Here is a 16,129-nt window from a genome sequence, read left to right as displayed (position 1 = left end):
CACCGGCCTCCTCTCACTGGAGGTGAAAACTGCACAGAATTCCTCCAGGGGGTACTGATCCCAGCTTCGGGTGTAGCCACGCAGCTTCCAAACACCTTCCTCACCCCGCCGCCCCATTTCATGACCTCGCTGCCATTTCATGTCCCCGCCGCTCTGCGCAGGGGCAGATGCTCCTGAAGTTGTCTTCATGTGAAAATCTTTTATTCTGAGGAGAAAACAGGAGCTAAAAATGTTTTCATATCTGAAAGCCTGTTGTCATCTCGGGACTCACTGATTTAGAAAGAAAATACATGGGTGCATCACAGGGTAAATGAATAGAAGAAATTACTTGCTGGGAGGCTGCTTGAACACTGGCTCGTGTTGCCAGGAAAGACTGTGGTGGGGTCTCAGTCCCTGGATATCTGAGAATGGTTGAGGTCGGAAGGGACCTCTAGGGATTGTCTAGTCCAACCCCGCTGCTCAAGCAGGGTCAAAGCTGACAGGACCTGGCCCCGGTGACGTGGGCAGGGGGCTCCAGCCCTGTTTAATACTTGCCTTGTGTCCTTTTTTTTTTTTTCAATAGAGAGAGGAAAGCAAAATGGTGTTTTCCCCACTAAGGGCAACTTTTCCATTGGCGGTGTGGAATAGCACTGTTTCTGGGTATGGGGCAGGCCGCATAGTGTTGGCCCATCCCATTTACAACCCATCTCCGCGGGTGCACAAGGCCGGAGCTCTCCATACCGGGAAGCTGCAGCCATCCCATGGCTATTCCAGGGAACCGCGAAGGACCCGGGACACCGAGCGCAGGGGCGGCGCCTTTAAGGGGTGGTTCTGGGAGAGCCCCGCCTCCCAGCAAAAAAGGGCAGGGTCGGGGCCCCCCTCAGCCAATCAGGCGCCGGCAAAACAGGCGGGCCCCAATTTGGAGGCGCGCTAAGTTGTGGGTGTGGCGCTGCGCTGTGTCCCTCCGTCGCGAGCCGGGACTAGCGGCCGCGGAGAAAAGAGTCCGCGGGGGGAGGCGGCCGGCGGCGCTCGGCGGGGGCAGGCGGGAGCCGCGCGGGCTGGCGGCGCGGGCTGGCGGCGCGGGCTGGCGGCGCGGCGGGGAGCGGCGGCGCTCGGCGGGGAGCGGCGGGAGCGGCGGGCAGGAGGCGGCGCGGCCGCGAGCGGAGCGGAGCGGGGCACGGCGCGGCGGAGGGATCCGTGGGGAGGGCCACGGCTGAGGCGGAGGGGAGGGCACCGCACCAGAACTCGCGGTGTCGCCGCGTGTTACCCTGCGCCATGGCGGTGCCGCCGTCCCGCCGGGCAGTGACGGCAGCGACCAGTTTACCCCGCTGCGCGGTGGCCCTCGCGCCCGGGCCCGCCGCCACTGCGGATGGCGCCAGGGATGCGGCTGGAGCGGAGGAAGCAGAGCCGAGAGCGCAGGAGCAGGGGGTGAGCGCGGCGGGAGGGCGCAGGCGGCTGCAGGAGGGCGGCCCGGAGCGCGGGAAGGGGCCGGCAGCAGCCCCAGGGCAACCCCTCGCCCCCCGCCTCCAGCTGTGGGACCCCTGGGACAGGGCCGCCCGCAAGGGAAACCTGTGACACGCTCCAGGGAAATGTGTAGAGTTACCCCCTGGGGTGCTTTTAAAACAAAGCAGTGTTTAGAAATCATCTTTACTTTGTACTTAATTATGTCAGTCATTTGCATAGCGCAAAATGGTTAATGTTATTTTTTTTTTTAAACAGCCTAAGGGCAAAACCTTGGAAATCACCAGCTTGCATGGTTCTCAAGGGGGTTACATATCCGTGCTGTCTACATCCCAGTGTTGTTACCACTTGTAAGCGAACAATTTCAGGTGGAAAAGATCATTGTATTTTAATGCATCTTTCAAAATCTGCCAGCCCGCCGTGTTCCTCACAGGCGAGGCTCTTCCCACTGGGATGTTCCGCATCGCCGTGGTGACGGAGGGCCCCAACGGATCCAGACGCAAACCGTGCTCTTCCGCGGAGCCCTGCCCTGGAGCCCTGCGTGTCTGCCCATTAATTTTCGGAAAGACAACTTAAAGGGGATTGACACGGATCCAGTGAACATGAGTGCAACTGTGGCTGGCATCAGCGCAATGCAGATAGATGGTGCGGTAAGCGATTTAAGTTGTTGTGTTAGAGGGATTTTTCCAGGGTTTCTGATGGAACCTTTTGTAGGGTGCAGCTTTCTTTAATGTGTGAAATTATTCTGTTGAATTGATCTTTAGGTGCGATTTGATGGGGTGGGTGGTCTTTCCGACCACATTGCAGCCCTAAAAGAGATGGTGCTTTTTCCAATGCTTTACCCAAAAGTCTTTGAGAAACTCCAAATTCAGCCGCCAAGGTAACACAGCTTTACAAAATGCTAATTCCGCTGTTTTGGGGAGGATATTACACTAAGGCATCAATATATTTGTTTGTGCTTCAAACATTTGGGCATTTTTATTTAGTAGTGAAAATAATTTATTTAAAATGTAACACTGAGAACACTGGTGTTCTCTTTCTCAGTGCCTCTGTACTTTGGATTGGAGAGTTGAAATCTTGGAGATGTGTTGGGGAAGATTTAAAAAAACAAACGAACAAAACCCCCAAAATCCTCAAACCACAATTTTTTCCCCATCAAAACCACAGAGGAGGTTGCACAAGATAATGGCTCAGGTTCAGAGGGAAACAGATGCAGGCTGAGAACACGTCACTCCGTCAGCTCAGTTGTTAGAGATCTCCGTTGCTCTAAAAATCTGCTCCAGTGATGTTGCAACCACAGCGCGTTTCACGTGTTTCCTCGTAGGGTAGCACTGTTTTACTTACGTCGTATTCCTGCATCCCTGTTCTATTCCAGGCCCATAAATTTAGTCCTTCCATGATTTTCTACACATAATGTGCTTTATCTTTGTGGAAAGAAGACCAAAACCTGTTTATATATGAAATATTATCCTGCAAACCTGTAGCTCAATTATAATAAATTTCATGTGACTTTAAGCAATAGTTTAAAGGCATTCACTAAGCTTGATATCAGCATAACGTTTAAGTGACCTTCTCTATTTTTGAGAGCCTTAAAATGAGCCCTCTCGCTCATCAGCATCTTAATGAGCAAAAGCTTGTCCTTTCTCAGGGATCACTAGAGAAAATAATGCATAATTTAACAAAATTTACTAGTGCAGCAAAATAGCTTTTTTTTTTTTTTTTTCTGCTAGCTCAGTTGTATCAACACTGCTGGCCCTTATGGATGGGTTGGATACCAGAGGAGAAGTCGTCGTCATTGGAGCCACCAACAGGCTGGATTAGATAGATCCTGCGCGACGCAGAGCCGGGCGCTTTGAGCGAGAATTCCTTTTTAAACTGCCAGAAAAAGAGGTAGGAACTTGTATTCAATCCTGGTGCTCATCCAGCAAATCCTTCTTGCTGACAAAGCCGTGTCACAACACGGTGTCGTGGAGCAGGTAAGCGGGAATGCAGCCCCGTGCAGCTCACACACAGGAGCAATATCCTGAGAGACCGTCCTGGTGCGGAGGGTGGACACGGTACGAAAGAAGAGGGACAAGCCCTAGGGAACTCTGTTATCTCAAATAAAACCAAGTTTAAAATCAGCTTTTCACTAAGATCACCGTTTCTCAGCAATGAAAAAATGTGTGTATATAGCAACCCAAATTATTAAAAAAGGAAAAGAAATTCCACATGAAGCTGGTTTTTGTTCTTTTGTTCTGGCTATCGCTACTTAGCCAGCATATCTAGACTATTGTTAGGTTTTGTTTGTTTGTTTTAATTAGCACTTTTTGGGGAAAAGGATAAAGTGGAGTATGACTGGAAGCAAGTGAAAATGCACAAAACAGTATATTTAAGGAAACTGTATATTTAACATAAACATTTGTCTCCTGTTTCCATCCGTTTTCTGGATCAGTGATACTAGCTGGAATCACAGCTGCTCTTTGTGGCAATTGTAGCAGTTTGAAACAATGCTAAGACTATTTTGCGTGAACGAACTGACAGACGAGCAAACTAATGAATCTGTCATCATAATATCTTGCTACATTTGAGATAATTTTCTTTGAGGAAATACCTTTCTTTTCCAGTTAAGTTTTCTGTTGTTCTTTTTCCCAAAGATTGTTAGGTCTCATACTTGTCAAAACTTAATAATCACTTGCCTTAATCTGTTAATACCACAGATTCTGCCTCTGCCTTTTGACTCAAGATAAGCTATAATGCAAGCACTCTATTTCTAGGCTAGAAAAGAGATTTTCAAGATTCACACACGAAACTGGACCCCTCAACCATGTGACATGTTCCTTGATGAGCTGGCTGAAAAATCTGCCAGTAAGTTCAAAAATCAAGCGAGTTCCTGCATGTTACTAAGTCTGCAGGAGTTGCAGCTTGTGGCACATGGCAGGTGGGAACCAGGGTGTTGCACCTTGCTGCAGAACTAGCCAGGGAGCCAGCTGTGTGTCCTCAAAGCCGTCAGAGTGAGATGATTCCAACCACTTACTGTTTTATTTTCTGTCTCTCCAAACAGCGAGTGGCTTTTGGGGCATCCTCCTTGGGAGAAAAGTTTGGCTTAGAAGGTTCAGGAGAAAAGTCTGGCTGATTTGTAACCATGCAAACCAGCTAACAAAACCTCTGTGGTGCAGCAAGACTTTTCACCTTTCCTATTAGACTGTTCTTAACGTGCATGCAAAGTCTTCGCGTGTTGCACTTTGCCACCTTGACCTTTCTGTGTTGCCACAGCCTGACATAATGCTCCATTTGATGTTCTGTTTTATTAGGATACTGTGGTGCTGATATCAAGTCCGCATGTGCTGAAGCCGCCCTCCGTGCTTTGCGACGCCGCTACCCTCAGATATACAGAACCCCTGAGAAACTGCAGCTAGATGTCTTTTCAATTAAAATAACAGCAAAAGATTTTTTCATGGCTATGTAAAGAATTGTACCAGCTTCACAGAGGTCTGCGGCTTTGCTCAGACAAGCATTATCACCCATTTTTAAACCACTGCTTAATAAGACTTTTCAGAGAATTTTACGAGTCCTGCAGAGAGTATTTCCCCACGCAGAACTTGTCCTAAAGAAGGACCAGCAGCAAGACAGGACCATAACATGTACAGCTGGTTAAAACTACTTGTTGTTTTAGCTATCATCATTTCACCTCATATGAATTGAAGTATTTGTGGATCACACTGTGCGATGTGTGAGATCACATGCATCAGATTTCCTGGCAACATCCTGCTGGCTTTTCTACCTGGAGACTTGCTAGGTTCATTTTTATTGGTAGAACAGGCAGAAAGCCACAAGTGCAAGCAGAGATGCTAGGTGATCCATAATTGCTTCCCCTCTCTGTTCTCCGCTTCTACCTTCTCCTCCCTGAGTGATCTTGGAGGATCTTTATGCAGAAGATGTGTTGATCTACACACCCTGGCTTAGGAGTCTTGAGACAAAGGGCCGTTGGTGGCCATCACATTCACTTAATTCCCATACTTTTACTGTGGGACACAGATTCCAGACACACACAGCCTTGTGGGTTGTGTGGGTGTCTAGCAAGTACAGGAGTTGTTGCTGATAATCACGTTTCTTTGTTCTTGGGGCAAAAAAGGGACTTTTTGCCAATAAAGAAATATAACTTTTGCAAAACATAAGACTTAGGCGAGGTTTGTAGAGCCTTGTGCAATCTCTTTAGACCTGTGGTAGGATCAAGTCTTCAAAAATCGCATTTAGTGTGAGCCCATCCAAGGGAGAAAGAGAGATAAGTGGGTTTTGGGGCTGCTTTGGAAGCTGTATTAGAGTGAGACATGCAGACTATCCAGGCAAGTTAACAAACCCTTCTTGTCTTCCAGATGATATGAACGCTACTTTACAAAGCGATTTCATCTGGAGTGATGAAGAGTCACTTTCAGCCTTTGAAGATGAGGAGACTTTTCCTGAAAAGACTTGTCGAAAGAAGAAAAACTTCCTTGACTTCAAGAGGTAAATGCCTGTCCCCTTTTAGGTTCAGAATCTTCAGCTTGTTGTGTCTTTGGAAAGAGATTATGCTGCTTGTGTCTTCTCTCAAGAGAAACTTGAAACAGAGCAAATTAACATTGATGTCTTTAATCATCACTATGTGTTTTAAACTTCCTATTTTCTAATTTTGTTCCAGAAATGCTTCTCACCAGGCAACGTGTCACAGGCCAAGGCTCTTGCTCTCTGGAGAGCCAGACCGTGGGCAAAGCTCCCACTTGGCCCCTGCAGTCATACACGCCCTGGAAAAGTTTCCAGTTTATACCCTGGACCTGCCCGTTCTGTTTGCTAGTGCCTCATCACCAGAGGAAATATGTGCACAGGTATCTTTTTTTTTTTTTTCCTTCTTTAATCTCATGAGATTCACTGTCTGTCTGTAAACTGCTCAAGTGAGGTAAGTGAAATTGTTAATGGAGGTGGTCTGCTTTTACTGTACTTTGCTACTATATTATAACATTTTGACCTTTGATGAGAGATGGACACGTAAGCACAGATGTTCTATTGAGTCGTGCGGCTCTTTAGAAGTTAACTTACATGTATGCAGTCTTGCAATCAGGCAGCAACCTGGATCTCTGTCTGTGTAGCTCTCTCAATTTTTGAGTCAAATCAGAAATTTTACTCTACTATTAATAAGTTTTGCATGGTGAGGTTTTTTTGTTTGTTTATTTGTTTATTGGTACGTTGCCTTTATGCACTTCTATTTTATTAGGCCAGTTTGATGTGTAGTTATTTATGAGCAGCCTGTGCTCCTGGTTCATTGCTCTTACCAAAGCTTTCATTTTACTAGTTTATCCGAGAAGCTCAGAGCAAGTATATCACCAAGTATAATTTATATTCCACGGATCAATGTATGGTGGGAAACAGCTGGCCTTGCGTTGAAAACTACTTTTACAACGTTATTAGAGAACATTCCAGCATTTGCTCCGGTTTTGGTGCTTGCAACAGCAAACATATCGTACATGGATCTCCAAGATGAGGTATTTCTGTCAACACTTTCCCCAATTCTTTTATTCACTTTAATTTTATAAATATTTTAAGTATACGAATACTGTCCTCCCTCAAGCAAATGGATCCTTTTATTACGAGGGCACCCTTCTGAATCATGTAGATTTGCTTAGACACAAAGCAGCGCTGAGAACGTTTGTCTCGGTTGTTTTGTGAGTCAAGGGACTCGCTTCCACTTCAGCAGGAAACCTCAAAGGTGGGGGATGTCATCACTCTGTCAGTGCATCGTGTGCTCGTCCATTCCCTGAGCTTAAATTCTAGAGCTTTTCCTCAAAGAAGATATTTTATTTGCCATCCTGACCTAAAAAAATCTAGCCTTTGATCACCAGGAGATAAGATTATTATTATTATTATTATTATTATTATTATTCAGATCATTATTAAGCTTAATTTAAAAAATCCTCTTTTTGATGTAGTGATCTTTTACCTGAAATGTCTTTCCTTCTCATGCCATAGATACAGGAGTTGTTTATTGAAGATTATGGAGAAGTTTTCGATATCCCGTTGCCTGCTAAGGAAGAGAGAAGCAACTTTTTTGAGGACTTAATTTTAAGTCAAGCTGCTAAACCTCCTGCATCTAGAAGGAAAGCAGGTGAGCCTATTCTATAGATAAAAATTTGCTAACTGTATGTTAACAGCCTTACAGTATTTGTTTTGGTAGTGGGTTTCCTATCAGTAACTCTGTGTGTGCTCCTATTTGAGTGCTGCCGATGGAATAAACTTTTCTGGTTCCCTTAAGCTCGGCAGGCCCTGGAAGTGCTGCCGGTGGCGCCGCCGCCTGAACCTCGGGAACCACCACGGGGAGAAACGCAAGGGGCAGAGGAGCAGGAGGAGGAGTCCCTTGGTGCACTTAGCGTTTTCTTAAGGGATGTTACTCTCAGACTTGCTGCTGACAGACGTTTCAAGGCCTTCACAAACCCTGTTGATGCAGATGAGGTAAACTGCTCTGGGTCTGTAATACTGTACTGTCTGGGTGTATTTTTAACTGCCCAGTGTTGGTGCGCTCTAGGGAAAGGCTTATCTTTAGCACTGCACTAAAAGGATTTCTTTTTGGAGGAGCAAAAAGTGCTTTGTATTTTATTTTGCTGATTCCCTGAGGCTCTTCAATGTCCTTTTTTTGAGTAGTCACTGAAAGCCCTGGTTTCCCCCTAGAAAGTCAGAGCAGCCTACCACCAGAGATTGGCTGGGGAAAGACTTTGATATGTAGGTATGCTACAACTCTGAAATAAACAGTCAGATTTCTTTGGGGCTGTTGGAATAAAGCCTAAAGGTATTGCTACGTGTTTGTTGGCTCTCAGTGGTCCCTCTGGGAACAGGAGAAGAGCAGATGTTTGAAAAAAAATTCAAGATTCCGCCTGCCATTTTGTCTCTGGCTCCCCAGTACAGGATCAGCCATAAATGACATGTGGTTTCATCTTCCCCCAAAACTTCCAAGTCCCTCTTTTTCTCATTTAATTTACTGAATTAGCCTGTTAAGATGGGGGCATATACTTCAGAGTTAGTTGCAATTTTAATACAGCTGTGTATCAGCAAGGGCCCTGTTCCTCTGGGCATCCCTCGTCTTTCCCTTCCAAGCTCTTGACATGTGAATAGTCTAAACAAATAGAGGTCTCCTCACCTAAACTAGCCTTGAGGCTCCTCTCACGCTCCCAGTAAGGACATAATTAGCTCTGCTCCAGATATCTCCTCCTAAGGGAGATGCCTAGAGCAGCTGCTTCCAAAGGGCAATTCCGGCAGCGGATTTCCTGCTGCCCAGAGCAGAGCCTGGCTCGGGTGGCTCAATCCAATGTATTTACTGCGATGTTCTGAAGCTGAAGGAAGCAAATCCTGCTCTGCATGTCTGTTCCCTTCGCTGTCCCCCACACGCTCCCCAGCTTCCTGCTGCCTTTCTTCTCCCTTCCAGTGTGTCTCTTCAAAGCCCTTTGAAAGAGCCCTTCCTTTTTCAAGCAGCTAAGTGGTTAATTCCACTATCTGCTCATAATGTCACAAATATTCAGGGTTTGTAAGAAGTCATTATTTGAATTTATTAAAATAATGTGGGTAGATACTGTGTAAGTCTAATAAAACCTCTGAACCCATCTATTTAATTTGTAGGAGCCTGATTATATCACAGTTATTAAACAGCCAATGGACCTTTCAACAATTCTCTCTAAAATTGACTTGCACCAATATATAACTGCAGGAGATTTTCTGAAAGATCTTGATCTAATCTGTAGCAGTGCCTTAGAATACAAGCCAGATAGTGAAGCTGGAGGTGAGGATAGCTCTTTATCCCTCATTTAGACAACCTTTAAAATGCATAGATTGAGAAGAGTTGTCTCTTTACAATGGCCTTGGGATTAGCTCCCTTGAAACATCCACAGAGAGCATTTCTTGCCACTTTAAAAACTCATGTAGTGTTAAATTATTTAGAGATGAAATTATGTGCAATCGGTGCTAATGAAGATGTAGTGCCTCTGCCTTGATTATTAACTTTTATGTTCTTCTGCCAAAACTATTCCCTGAAATAGCTTGCAAAACCTCTTTGGGAAAAGAGTTCATCTTTTCCATATGATCCAGATCAAGGATTTCACTTAGCTAGTGGCAAACACTCAGTTCTGACTGTCAACTTTCAGATCGTCTCCTTAGAGACAAAGCTTGTGCTCTGAGAGATGTTGCCCATGCCATAGGGAAGGAAGAAATGGATAAAGACTTGGAACAACTTTGTGAAGAAATGAAAGAGTCTCGTGAGAAAAGAGGTATGTATTCCAACCCTCGGGATTTGAAGACTTGCCTCAGTATTTGTAAGTAGAAATGTGAGACCAACTTTTTTGCTGTCTGTTCTTCATTGCAAGGCTGCAGCTCTTCACAGGATGTGCCATCTCACTACGAGGTGATGCCACAGCAGCCCTCTGTTTCTGGATGTAATAAACAAGATAACAAGTGTAACGAAAGAATAGAGATGCCAGTGATGCCTGGAGCCTGCCCTACAGCACTGCCTAATGGCAAGTTGCTTTTTCTTTTTAGATTTTTTTTTTTCTTTTTTTCTCCGCACCAACAGGCTTTCTGGGTGTTACTGCTAATGCCATTGATATCCTTCTTGTGACAAGGTTTTTGCCAGTGGAAACTTTGCCAAGGATTTCACACGTCTGTTTTGTGCAATATTCTGTAAATAGAAAGAAGGGTGGGGTTTTTTGTTTTCCTTTGTGGAAGGCATAAGGACAAAAACAGTTTTAAACAAGTTATCTGAATCATAAAACTTTACTGAGAATTTTCTTTATCCTTCAGTTACTTTCTTGAAATGGTCTCTTTTTAACTCTTCCCAGCATTCACTCTGCTTTTGATCTTTACTGGTTTTATAAGAGATTTGAAGAAGAGCTTTTCTCCAAAGGCTTTTTTGCTATTCATCTCTATTAGTTCATGTAATGAGACAGTAAGCAACTTTACCCAATAGGCAGACAATAGGACTGCAAAGCAAGGCTAAAGTAGGAATTTTCTGCGCTTCAAATCTAGTTTAAAGTTTTGAATAAATTTAAAAATCTAACAGCAAATGGACCACATGAACTTGCAACCTTTTCTTTAGAGCTACATGTGTAGTGAGATTTGTCAGTACTTTCAGTTCTTTGATTGTTTTACTTGACATACGAGGAAGATAAGAAGAGCAAATTTTAAAGGAGGAGCTTCTTTGCTTATATTTTGGGTTGTTTTTTCCTAATATCTTATTGCAGTTCCATCCAAAAGAAAACGCAAAAGGAAGAATTGCACTTCCAGTGGTGAAACAAAGAGGAGAAAGATTTTGCAGTGGAGTAAAGTGAATAGAAGTGGAGAAGACCAAGAGGAAGTAGACAGTGAGGGAGAAGAGTTCCTGGAAAACGGTGCTTCTAGCATGCACCAGACTGAAGGTGAGTTCATAGGAGGTTCTCGTGTGGAAGAAAGCCACAATAGTCTTCCACGACGACAGACAAATGTCTATGAAAATAAACATGAGACAGAAAACAAGAGATTTTTCCTCTGTGACTAAATCTGGCTCTGAAAATAAAAGAGCCCAGTTTTCTCCCAATTCAGGGCTAAGAAATTGAAATGAGACTTTGGATTCCCAAAATACAGCAAGTTTCCAAGAGGGTGATTCGAAATGTAAGCGAAAGGTCCAGCAGACCAGGTAGCTCCATTTTGTTGTTGAGGGGTTTACATTAGCCTCCTTTAATTTCATTCTATTATTTCTTTACAAATCACTGCACTGTGTTGCTTCCGTTAAGATTCTGTCCCTCTGATTATGCAACCAAACTAATTTTCTTAAGCTGCTGCTCTTCTGATTCTGAAATCAGTTTTGTAATTCTATCTCCTCGCAAACCAACAATCATTTGCTTTCTTTTATGGCACGTGCATCTTTCTGATAAGGAGCAGCTTGGGATAAGGAGCTGTAACTCGGCCTGTGTAGACTTAGTCACGATGTGGCAGAGATGACTCACATCCTAATGCTTGCTTCAAATGGGAGATGGGTTTTCTTAACATTCAACTTCCTTAAGTAGGCACTGCTGTAATGGCAACGTTTTGACTATTGCTTTTTCCTCCTCTCAACCCTGGGCTTTTCACTCCCACTGCTTTTTGATCTTGGTTCCTATTTGTTATGGAGGAGAAAGTAGAAGGCAAGTATTTCTCAGTGAACAAATATCAGGGAACGGTAGGGAAAGATTGGATGCCACTTGTGGGATAGCTGATGGATAGCCATGTTCTGGAAAAAGAGAAATCATGACTTAAGAAAGTGTTTTCATCCCAGAGACTTACATGCGTCATGAGAGTCTGGCCGGACGTCATGAGAGTCTGGTGGGAATTCCTGAATTACCTAGAAAAAATATACGCTCTCCTCAGCCAGTGCATTTACAAGCACCAGAATTATTATGACAGAACTAAACTCATTATGGTAAATTTTATATATGTTTTCTAGTGGTTATATATAGTATTCTGTCGTGGTTACACAGTCTGCATGCCCTCTGGATATCATGCTTATTTCATATTCATTGCTTTAGTGCTTAGCTGTCATGTTATAAGACTTACTCATTTCCGTTTGGAAGACATTTACCCACATTGCAAAACCATTGTTATATTTGGTATAACTCTTTTCAGTTTCAGCAGGAAAAAGAGATTGGACTTGAAGAACTTCTTTACTGTGAGGGTGACAGAGCACTGCAACAGGTTGCCAAGAGAGGTTGTGGAGTCTCCTTCTCTGGAGATCTTCAAAACTTGCTTGGATGCAGTCCTGTGCCGCGTGCCCTAGGTGTCCCTGCTGGAGCAGGGGTGTTGGACTAGACGATCTCTAGAGGTCCCTTCCAACCTCAACCACTCTGTGATTCTGTGACAACGGTTCCACCCACCCAGCTCCTTCAAAGCAATTAACCTTGGAGACTGTGGATGGCTGTTCTTGCTATCCACAAGTGTATCCAGGGTGTAGGGGGACCATGAAAGGAGGGTGCTCTTCTCAGTCTGTTACTTCCTCTTTCTCCCCCTCCTACAAGCAGGCAAGCATTTGCAGATGTCTTCAGGGGGCATCCACCACCCAAGCCGGGCAATCCCAGTGTTCATTTGGTTTAGATGTGCTGGAAATGGAGTGTTCAGGTCCAAAGAAGCCATGAGCCCACTCGTCCCTGAGGCGCTTGTGTGTGAGGATAGATAAAATTCTTGGTCCCTCTGCAGTTTACCTTGAAAAGAAGGAGCTTCTTTGCTTAGGCACTGGTATCTCCATCTCTTCCCTCACATCTGATTGAGAGGTAAAAGGGATGCTCTGTTCTCACTGTGCACAAATGGGGATATTTTGGATTCAGGGAGGTCACGCCTGACAGACGTTCCCTTCTCACCTGGTATAATGCCACATACTAGCTTGAGAAGGGAAAATATTGATGTTATCCCAGCACTTGTGGGCTCCTGGAACTTAACGTTGGAATGCTCAAATTAAATGTGCCTGGATTTCTTTGTTTCCTCCCTTTTTCTTTAGCTCTAAGTACAGTTCTCTCTTCTTCTGAGTGCACTGGGCAAGTAGCAAAGGTAAATTAATTATGGAGCATCCACCAAGTAACTTTCTCAGCTTTTAGCTGTGGTTGCTCAGGGAGGATCTCTTCCGACCTGTTTTAACAACTGTTGCTCCAGGCTCTGTGTCCTCTACTCTTTTGGACACATAGGGATGTCTCTGAAGCTACAGAGAATAGAGAAGCATTGTGATGCTTTTAGCATATGATATAGCTAAATATCACCAACAGGGGAATGTATTTACAGATGCTTTAACTTTGTGTGAAGAAAGAATCTATCAGGTTCTTAAACTATTATTTGTGCTTATTGATAATTTGTCTTTATTATCAGGAAATGAAGAAAATCATTAGGAACTTCTACTGTGCTTCATAATGTGATCTTCAGAACACTTCACTTCTACTTTATTTAAAATAAAATTTTAATTGCATTCTCTTGTTAGCTGTGTATAGTTCAGTAAAGAGTACTTCTAAATATATTACATACATACAGATATGGATGTATAAGGCATATATGTATATAAAATATATATAAAACAAATTAAGATATATTTTATAGCTGTATTACATATATTAATAGATATAAATATATAAAATACATATAAAATAAGTCTTAAGATATGTTTTTATACATCCATATTTATAAAACAAATATTTTTTTTTATTGTTTGAATTGTATTGTTTTAATAAAAACCTATTTTAAGTGAAGCAGCATTCGAGTTTGTCTGTTTTAATTGTAGAATAATTTCAGCAGTAAAAATCTTCCTTGTTCCTGGTATATTAAGTAGATCATGGGAAAGTTTACCTCCTTTTTGGTTTATCAGTTATATAACTGAGGCAAACAAGAAAAATGCATAGGGAAGAAAACAGGAAGCTCTCATCTTGCCCTGGCTTGATCTCCAACTTAGCTGGCTGCTGCCATCAATTGACAAGACTGGTCTGTATGGATCTTAGAGAATAGGATGGTTTTCCTTTTTTTTAAAAAAAAAATAATCATAAACAAAAAAACAGAAGACAACAAACTGTGCAGTAGGGGTGAAGCTGAGAAATTATGAGAATGATGCCTGAAAGTAGCTTCTGAAAAGTCCGAGAGAGTACACACTGAACACGTCCAGTTTTGCTTCCCTCCTCGTTTGCTTTTTCTGTTTCTCCTCTAGTTGGGCTCTGCAGGCTACATTGCTGGGATGGTAAATGGCCCACAAAAGCAAGCAAGCGTTGGCTCTGCTTCCCAGGCCGAGCTAAGAAGCTTCTCCCACCGCTGAGACACGAGGCCTCACCTGCAGAGTGTACAAATTCACTTAACCATTACTAGAGCTACTTGTCTCATATCTTCTGGGTAAATCAGGGCAAAGCATGTGCCAGATAAGCTCTGTGTTTTATATCTGAGTTGTTTTCTTGGATGGGTTACAGATGCAGGCTTTGTCCAGGCTTCACTTAAGCGTGGAAAATAAAATGTCCAGATTTCTCAAGTGGATGCCTGTAAGTTAAGTGAAGGCAATTCTTGTCTATTAGTGCTTTGTGTGAAAGCCACGGGCCTGCACATGCTTGCACCACTGGGCACCAGGAAGGTTTCCTTGCATCTCCAGGGAGAGGAGAGGGAAAAAATTATAGAAGCAAAAATCTGTTTCTTAGCCCTTGAAGATGGTGTCGAAATCCTGACATCTTAAATGCACCTTTCACCAGGGAGTCGCTGTTGGTTCATTCTGTGGTAACAGGGAAGCTTCCTACACTGAAAAAGAAGGGACAGGGCGGGAAAGGCAGACCCAGAAACAATCTTCTGGTAAAGCTTTTGCACTTCAAACTTTTGGTTCAACTTTTTTTGTACTGCTGCTCTCAGCAGGAAACTGTTGCTATGGTGTTTTAGAAGTGTTTGTGTATAAATGGGCAAATAGCGGTGGTCTTCCCTCATGTGATGCTATGGGGGTGATCCTTCCTAAAAGTCACTCTTTGTTTCTTCCTACCTCTGCTGCTGTTCCCAGAGTTGGGTGTCTGACCTCAAAACCGCATAACCCTGTTAAAAACAGCGAGGAGAAGCACATCACTGCAGGAAGAGCGCGGGGCAAGAGCTAAAACTAAACCCTAAACTAAATCCTAAAACTCACCCTGTGAGTGCGTATTGATGGAAGAGGTCCTCTCAGCTCTCAACAGGTATATACAGAAATGTTTTTTGGATCTGTATGGCTTTTCCCACCCTAAATCTTTAATTCTGGGCCAGTTCGTTAAAGGCCGTGGGTGGTGGGCCTGGGCCCTCCCAAACTCCCCTCCCTGCTGACAGACGCGGGGGAACTGCTGCAATCTCGGACTCGTGACGGGACAGCCATTTTTTGAAAACGGAATTATATAAAAGCACAATAAAGAACATGTATCATGCTGCTATTGCACATGGCATGGGACATAACACCTAGCAATGCTCAATGTCCAACTGTACAATCTTTGCATGTAAGTTTTAGTCGTCATGCCATCGTTATCTCTAGCATCTCTTTATCTCTATCTTTATCTATTATCTTTATCTCTATCTATTATTTATATCTCTAATATCTCTTTATTTAGCCACTTCCTAAGCTGATCTTAGGTCAAGACTGCCTGTGTGTAAATGGGAAGAGTCCTGCATTATAGCAAATCTACCCAATCCTGCTTTTTATGCTGGGGTCAGCGTTGTACTGCACAAAGCTTCCTTTTTCAGGTGAAACTTCTAATTGTGAACAGAGTTGCTGCATTAAGAAAGAGGTATTTCTTACATTCTAGCTACTCTATGAACAGTTCTTCTAGCAGTATTTATTTTTCTTTCATATAGGTTTTTTTTTAAAAAAAAAATGAAATGTGTGATGTTATTAGCTGCCCTGTAGATAGGGGCCTTCAGTAGTTCATATGAAAAAGAACCACAAGTTTTTAGTACGCACATCCTCTGCTACTTTCCATTTCACCCACAGCAGGTTCAAGCAAGAAGAACAAGAACAGGAGGAAGAAAGCAACTGCAAGATGGTAGAGGGAGTTCTGCTGGTAGAGTAGGCAGGGTTCATTCCAGGAAAAGAAAAGGAGAACCTGCAGGATTCTCTATCTCACCCACTAAGAGAGAGGGATACACTGCTGAGAATAGGAATATACAACCAGGGAGACCCTACTGGCAGGGAACTTGATTGTCAAATGAGAGGCTCTTGCAAAAAGGAGGA

The 16,129-nt window shown here is 43.6% G+C and overlaps 1 pseudogene; it reads left to right on the top strand.

Moving 5' to 3' along the window:
* The first annotated feature begins 3,174 nt into the window (after nucleotides 1-3,174).
* Nucleotides 3,175-16,129, top strand: part of LOC104575652 (ATPase family AAA domain-containing protein 2-like) — a 31,637-nt pseudogene continuing 18,682 nt past the window's right edge.

Source organism: Tinamus guttatus, unplaced genomic scaffold (genome assembly GCF_059628265.1).
Source record: "Tinamus guttatus ecotype Peru unplaced genomic scaffold, ASM5962826v1 Tinamus_guttatus_pri_ptg000521l, whole genome shotgun sequence".
Lineage (NCBI taxonomy): Eukaryota > Metazoa > Chordata > Aves > Tinamiformes > Tinamidae > Tinamus > Tinamus guttatus.
Note: the sequence above shows the minus strand (reverse complement) of the source record. Positions and strands in the feature narration are given on the sequence as shown.